Genomic DNA, 8,495 nt, shown 5'->3' on the forward strand with positions numbered 1-8,495 from the left:
CTATCCATTCCAAGCATGATGACTTTTTCCAAGGACTGGTCCCTCCTGGCTACATGCCCAAAGTACGTGAGATACAATGTAGTACGTGACAGGATGATATCTATACGCATACAAGGAAGCCCAGTGAATACCACCAACAACCAGAGCCAAAGAGGGAGAAATAGATGATTTCTACCAACTATTGCAGTCTCAAATTACTCAAGCATGCAATCAAGATGTGTCAATATCTTCTTCTGTGAAAATTCTTTCCATGTATTCTGCCCATTTTGTAATTGGGTTATCAGTCTTTTCTTGTGGAGGCCCAGGAGTATTCTGTAAACTTTTGTTATAACACTACTTTCTGAGATGGTATTACCAAACATTTGTTCCCAGTCTGTAGGTTTTCTTATCACCCTGTTGGAAAAAAAATTTTATGTGCACAGAGATTTATTCTTTAGAAGGTCCCACACATCAATTTTATTCTCTTTAGATTGTAGAATTTAGAATGTATTAGAATTTAGATTATAGACTTAGAATGGCGAAGAGACACATGAGGAAATTCTCCAAATCACTAGCAATAAGAGATGTAATTCGAAACAACAATCAGATACCGTCTTACTACAGAAACAGTGGCAAAGTTTAACAGGGCAGCAAGTAATAGATGTTGGAGAGGATGTGGTGAGAAAGGAACTTTTGTACATTGTTGGTGGGATTATAAAATGGTGCAACCATTCTGGAAGGCAGTTTGGTGCTGCCTCAAAAAGCTGAACATAGAAATTCCGTATGATCCACTACTTGTAATATACCCTGAGAATATGAGAACTGAGGCACAAACTGAGATTTGTACTCCAATGTTCATAGCAACATTATTCACCAGCACAAGAACATGAACACAGAGTAAATGTCCAATCACAAACTAATGGATTGAGAAATTATGGTACATTTACACAATGGAACACTACGCAGCATGCAGAAGCAATAACTTTGTAAATTATTACTTAATTTGGGAACATTATTCTGGGTGAACTAACTCAGTACCACAAGGATAAATATTTTATAAAACCGTTATTATAGAATAAGTGAGTATAAGGATCCAGGAGGAGTAGGAGAGGTTGGAAGCAGAGGGATGTGAATGTGCACGGGTCGGGGAGGAATTAAGCATTGGGTTGTTAAATTTGATGGGTATGGTGGTGAGGGAAATTTAAAGAATTTTTTTTTAATTTGTATTCATGTTTTGTAAACAAACTAGTAGAAAAAATATGACATAAAAACTTAGGATAAGAATTCCTATGGAATATTAATATTTCAGACACAGGTTAAAATGTAAGGGCAAGGAATCTCATTACATTTTGCTTAGGTTAAGTAATTTTTTACCCTTCCTTGGAAACAGTTATGTTTTAGAAATATCTCTCATAAAGAATACAAGAAGCAATGTGTTTTATAGCACACTCCGATAAGTTAGACGGATTATAGCTATAGTTCTTATCTCTAGAGACCAGCAAGACAGGAAACATTCTTTGGATTTATGTGTGCCCACGTGCACACAAACACAAATGCTAGTACTTTAGTAAAAATATTTAGCTTTCAATGTTTATGTATTAAATACTTGACAAATGCAATTTGTTCATGTGCTTGGATCTCTCCTAGAGCCTGATGATACGGTGAACATTAGGCTCTTATCTTCTTGGTTGAATATGAGCAGCCTATGATTTTTGGTGTTTCAATCTGAATTGTAAATAATAAGAAGTAACATTATACAGGAGAGCTACAGAGCTATTGAAAGAGGGGTATGTTTGTATATGCACACGCACAACTCAGATATGTCTGGGGAGTGCTGTAATATAATAACATATCTGTTGTTTCTATTTAGCAGCTGATCTGTGGGATAGCTCTGTAATCTCACCCAAATTATTGCCACTGAAAATAAACCGGAGTTAAGTGTCAGTTCCCACTTAAAGGTACACGATAACATGTATAAAAAGTGATAAAATTGGAAAACTATCTGCAGAGAACTCAAACAGGGTCCACAACTCACTCCATGCACAAAACCAACTCAAAGTGGATGAAGGACTAGGACTAAAACCAAGGTCTATAGACGTAATTAGATGAAAACTTATAAGAACTCTAGAAGCCCTAATCCACAACATAATCCACAACATAAATAGCTGTCCAAGCATCCTGAAAAACCTACAACCAGGAGAGGGTAAAATAGATGAATGGGACCTTCTAAGAATAAAACATTATACACATCTAAAAAGAATAAAATTATACACATCTAAAAATTTCTCCAACACGGTAAAAAGGGTAGCCACAGACTGGGGAAAATATTTGGTAATGACATGTCTGAGAAGGGACTTATATCTAGAATTTATAATGTACTCGAGCACCACAACAAGATAAAGGTAAACAACCCAATTAAAAAATGGGCACAGGATATGATCAGACACTTTAACAAAGAAGACATTCAGATGGCAAACAAGAACATGGAAAAATGTTCAAAATCCCTAGTTCTAAGAAATATGCAAATCAAAATAACTATGAGATATAATCTCACTCCACTAAGAAGAGCAAAATTTAACAGAACAGTAAACAACAAATGCTGGTGAGGTTGCAGAGAAATTGGAACCCTATTCACTGTTGGTGGTAATTTAAAATTGTGCAACAACTATGGAAGGCAGTATGGCACTTTCATAAAAAGTTGGAAATAAAAATACTATTTGACCCAACAATTCTACTGCTGGGAACACACCCTAAAGAAACTATAATATTCACTCAAGCAGATATTTACACACTCATGTTTATTGTGGTCTTGTTCTCAATAGCAAAGTATTCAAAACAACCCAAGTGCCCATCAACAAAAACGAATGGATAGTGAAGTCGTGGTTCATTCACACAATGTAATACTATGTTGCATTGAAAAACAAGGACTCCATGAAATATTATACAAAATGGGTGTCACTGGAGGCTGTTATGTTGAGTGAAATATCTCATTCACAAAAGGACATATACTGCATATTGCCATGGTTCTAAAGTTGGACTGACATTGGAGTTTGGGGGAAACTAAGGGAATAAATAATGAATACTGTGTTGAAACATATGAGAGAGAGAACTGTTTAGGAGGAATATATGATTAGGTATTATTGTTATAACATGAGTCCAGAAAGCTACATAGTGGAGTGGACTGAGATAGGGGTGGGAAGATTGTATAACTATGAAATAATTTTTTTTTTTTTTTACTTTTCAAAGAGGAAAGCGAACTGAGGGGTGAGTGAGGGTTTGGCAGGGAAGAAAGTGTGCAAATGAATGAACGGAAAACCAGTCTCTGTAACTTTCATTGAAATTTTTTTTAAAAAAGCGATCTCTTTGCTATTGAGTTGGAATTGACTCATAGCTTACCCTCCACTGGCTTTCTGAGGCTGTAAACTTCTCAAGAAGAGATTATCTTTCTTCCTCAGAGTTAATGGTCAATTTGATCTTGTAGAGAGGTGTAGGCTTTGGATTAAAAGCAGAAGTCCTTATAGAATAAAAAAATTAGTGCTTCCTTTATTTATAAAATGCACTGAGAATTACAAGATAAAGTTAGATACCTTCCTGCAGTGTACTACCAACCTCTTCACAAGCTATGGTTTACAGTTTAAGACCCTACAGCTCTGCCAACATTAATTTATCCCTAAGGTGATAAGTGTAACTGTGAAGAACAATGTCATGAAAGGGGGTTGAAGTGTTTCATCCATTTAAATGTAGAAGAGATTCTTTGCTCTCTAAAACCAAGGGATTTTCAAACAAAGAATATATCAAGGACCACACACTAGACTTAGTAATTTCATGCACTAGTTGAATAGTTATGCTACTAGAATGAGGGTAAGCAAAACCAAGTCCTCACAGTTAAAAAGGATAAATCCCAAACATATCTTCATACATGATTATAGGAGCAATTTTGAGGTCACTGGTATATCATGGAATGCAAAGAAGAATGCATATCAACAGATCATGGTATAATACCAAATATGAAAAATAAATCCAAAATTAAGTTGAACATATTTAAGAAAACTGTTGTCAGGGGAGTAATTTCTCTGGAGTGAGTTCTCCATTAATGAAGCCTATCATAGCAGCTTTATTAATCTTGAGAATTCAAAGTAAAGTTTTATAATGAAGAGTGCAAAGAGCCAAAGTAAAAAAAAAAAATCAAGCAAATAACATGCTCACCATTTCTCAAGCTGGAAGAACTGAAAAACAGCAGTTCAATAATAAGAGCATTTTAAACAGTCAAACAAACAGAGATGGGGGTGAAGGAAATAAGTGAATACCCATTTTAATTATTCCTGATCATGTAACTGTAAATAAAAAGGAAAGAATGTGGTTACTTTTTCTCAAGCCCAAAGAAATAAAAAACAAATTAAAGCCATGAATTGTAATATTGAAAGATGCTATGGGTAAAATCTTAAAAAATCTAAGAAGCATCAAAAGACGATGGATGGGAGATAAAAAAAAATCACTGTCCCCTAAGATTTGGCTGGCACTGAAATATTTAAGGAAGTATCGTATGACAATATTCAATGGAAATGAAGGAAAAATTTAAGCTACACTGAAGCAATTGATGGGGGCCGTTGGACGTGTAGGCCTTAGGAATCAAAGGGATACCAATTAATATGTTTCAAATGACAGGTGCAGCCCAGGACATACACACCAGTCTTTGCCAGGAAGTCCCAAAGACATTTGTCTGACAACTGAATGGAAAAGGTGAATATTCTCAAGAAAGGAGATCCAACAGAATGTGGAAATTAAACAACAATATAATTACTATCACATGAGAGCATTTTGTTTTTTAACTATGGAAAGGCATCTGACTGTATGGATTATAACAAACTATGGCTATCATTGAGAGGAATGATTATCTCAGAACATTCAATTGTGTTCATAATAAATTTAAACCTACACCAAGAGATTGTTGTGCAAACATAGCATGGGCATGGTTTACAATTAAGAAAGATGTTTCATCAGGGTTTTATCCTCTTTCTACATTATTCAGTTTCTATACTAAGCAAATTATCTGAGAAGTTTAACACTATGAAGAAACATGTGGCATCAGGATCAGAGAAATAATCATCAAATAATCTACGTTATACAGATGGCACCATTATTATATCTGAAAGTAAGGAGGACTTGAAGTGTTTGCTGCAAAATATCAAAGACTACAGCATTCAACGTGAATTACATCTCAGTGTGAAGAAAATAAAAATATCTCACCACTGCAACACTAGGCATCATCAGGAGAGAGAAAGATTAAAACACCAACAACTTCATCTTGCTTGGATCGCCTTCAACATCCTTGGTATCACCACATGGGAGATCAGGACACATAATACACTGGGAAAGCCTGCCGCTAGGAACCTCTCCAAATTACTGAGGAGCAGTGTTTTTTACAAAGGTATTTACAATAAATAAATCACTGACAGGGCAAAATTCAATCATTTTATCTCCAACCTCATTTCTATCACCAAGTCTGTAACTTCTGACTACTTGTCCTTTGTTTCCAACTTTTGCATTCCCGTTTCCAGTTATTTTTAATGCATCTTGATTACATGTTAGATCAATGTCAGTTCACAAAAGGTAGTTGTTATTGTTGCTTTTGGGTCAAAAGTGACTTGTAGCTGGTTTTCTAAAAGATTAGAAATCCTCAATTTCCTCATCTTTGACTTTATTGTTGATGTATATTTGAGTAATGGTAACATTAATTGAATGCATTTGGACAGTATCCTATAACTCACAGAATAGAGGATAAAATTTGAAATGGGAATTTATTGCTATGCAAAAAATACCATTTTCTCTTAATTCTTCATTCCAGTAAACATATAATATGACTATCTAATTTAAAGTGCCCAATACCAGTCTGTCTCAGCTTTCCAGTTCCTAGAATGTGAATCCATTATGTTTTACTTTTGGTAAATTCCAATTTTCCTATATGCATAGTTTGTACATCTTACATTCCAACTATTAATAGATAATTGGATCTGTTTCTCCTCATGTTTTAGTGTTTCTACCACTGAACGCTTTACTTACCAATGCTTATCTAACCATGATCTTCTGTTGCTCATAGGATTTTCGACGGTCTGTTATTCCTGAAGTGAATGGTCAGTCCTGCTTCCTAGTCTGTCTTAATCTAAATACTCTAATGCAACCTGTCTATCATGGGTGATCTGCTGATATTTGAAACACTGATACCACAGCTTCCAGCATCACAGTCGCCAACAAAACATCTCAACACACACACAAAAAAAATTTGTGTAATATATATATATATATATATCATCAGCAGAAACCTGCCAGGAGTCCAGTCTGGGTTTAGAAGGGGCATGGCACTAGAGATATTATAGCTAATGTTAGATGGATATTGGCTGAAAGCAGGGAGTACTAGAGGAATGTCTATCTGTGCTTCATTGATTATGCAAAGGCTCTTGACTGTGTGGACCATAACAAATTGTGGCTGACACTGAGAAGAATGGGAATCCCAGAACATTTGATCGTGCTAATGCGAAACTTATACTTGAACCAAGAGGCAGTCATCAGAGCAGAGCAAGGAAACACTGCATGGTTCAAAATTGGGAAAGGCAAACACCAGGGATGTGTCCTGTCTCCATACCTTTTCAACCTGTATGCAGAACAGATCATCCAGGAGGCTGGGCTCTATGAGGAGAAATATGACATCAGGATTGGTGGAAGATCTATCAACAATCAGCATACGAAACAACCCTGCTTGCTGAAACTAAGGAGGACCTGGAGCACTTGCTGCTGAGGGTCAAGGACTGCAGCCTTCAATATGGATTAAGGCTCAATGTCAAGAAGACAAAGATTCTCACCACTGGACCAATTGGCAGCATCAGGATGGATGGTGAAAAGATTGAGATTGTTCACAGCTTTAGTCTGCTTGGCTCCACAATCAACACTCTTAGCACCAGCAGCCAGGAAATTAAAAGACGTATTGCCATGGGAAAGTCTGCTGTTAGGGACCTCTCTAAAGTACTCAAGAGCAATGGTGTGTCTCTGGAGACTAAGGTGCATCTGGTACAGGCCACGGTCTTTGTAATCACTTGTTATGCATCAGAGAACTGGACAATGACCAGGGAGGATAGAAGGAGAATTGATGCTTTTGAGCTTTGTCGTTGGAGAAGAGTGCTGAGAGTGCCATGGACTGCTAAGAAAACAAACAGATTCATCCTGGAAAGGGTTAAACTGGGCTGCTCCTTGGAGGCAAGGATTCTGAGGCTTCATTTACATACTTTGGTCATGTTGTAAGGAGGTACTGGTCCTTGGAGAAGGACATCATGCTTGGGAGGGTGGAGGGCAGGAGCAGGAGGGGAAGGTCCTCTGGCAGATGGATTGATTCGGTGACTGGGGCAATCGGGATGAGTTTGTCGGAGGCAGTGGTATTGGCACCGGACAGAGCAGAGTTTAGAGCTGTTGTACATAGGGTCACTATGAGTCGCAAGTGACTCGACGGCACATAACAACAACATATAAAATTTAGAAAATAAGCGACAACTTGGAGATGACTACACAAACCGGCAGGTAAATGTAGGTCTTTTAAGAGCAAATCATAAAAAGCTCACATAATTAATAAATATCCTTTCTGTGGTAAAAAAATGCACACATACAGATATCTGTTTAAAGAATGTTTTAAAAACTTGAGATCAGAAATCAAAACTACATCAGGTGTTAACTGTGAAACAGACTATCAATTAATCATGTTCAAGTCATTAATGTAAAAAAAAATAAAAGAAATTAAGATACAACCATGTATATCCCACTTGAACCACACAGAAGGTTATTGTCCATCTTTTTCCTAAGGAACAAGTGGTGCAGTCGTTCAATTAGCAAAGCAACTCATTATGGACTATGCTAGAGCTACCTTGCAATATATAAGAGCAAACTTTATTGATTGTTTTTCAAATAGAGATTTATAAAAATTCACTAATCTTAAAAAAAAGTTTTGAGTCACTGAACAATAAAGACTGAACATCAAAGAAATTATATATCAACAAAGACATGGAAAAGAAAAAGTACCAAAATGGGTGAGAGAAGAGACTGAAAATGTCACTAAAACATTGAGAATTCAATAGTAAAGGGGAGAGGGCGGGGAAAGACAAAGTAAAAGAGATAAACAGATTCCTGAGAGCATTTAGAGAAGACAAAGCAAAATAGTATGATGAAATGTGCAAAAAAGCTAGTCAGAATAAAATTAACTCACTCAGCATTTTTCAAACTAAAAGAACTGAAAAACAAATTCAAGAATCTATTTACAATAATGGAAGGATTGTTGTTGTTACGTGCCACCGAGCCACCTGTGACTCATAGCGACCCTATATACAACAGCACTAAATCCTGATCTATCCTGTGCCAATCTTATTGTCTCTGACACATCTACCCTCATTACCCCAGTCACTGAATCAATCCATCTCATCGAGGGTCTTCTTCTCTTGCGCTGTCCCTCCACTTTCCCAAGCATGATGTCTCTCTCC

Source organism: Elephantulus edwardii, unplaced genomic scaffold (genome assembly GCF_000299155.1).
Source record: "Elephantulus edwardii isolate Elephantulus edwardi_28Jun2011 unplaced genomic scaffold, EleEdw1.0 scaffold00046, whole genome shotgun sequence".
Lineage (NCBI taxonomy): Eukaryota > Metazoa > Chordata > Mammalia > Macroscelidea > Macroscelididae > Elephantulus > Elephantulus edwardii.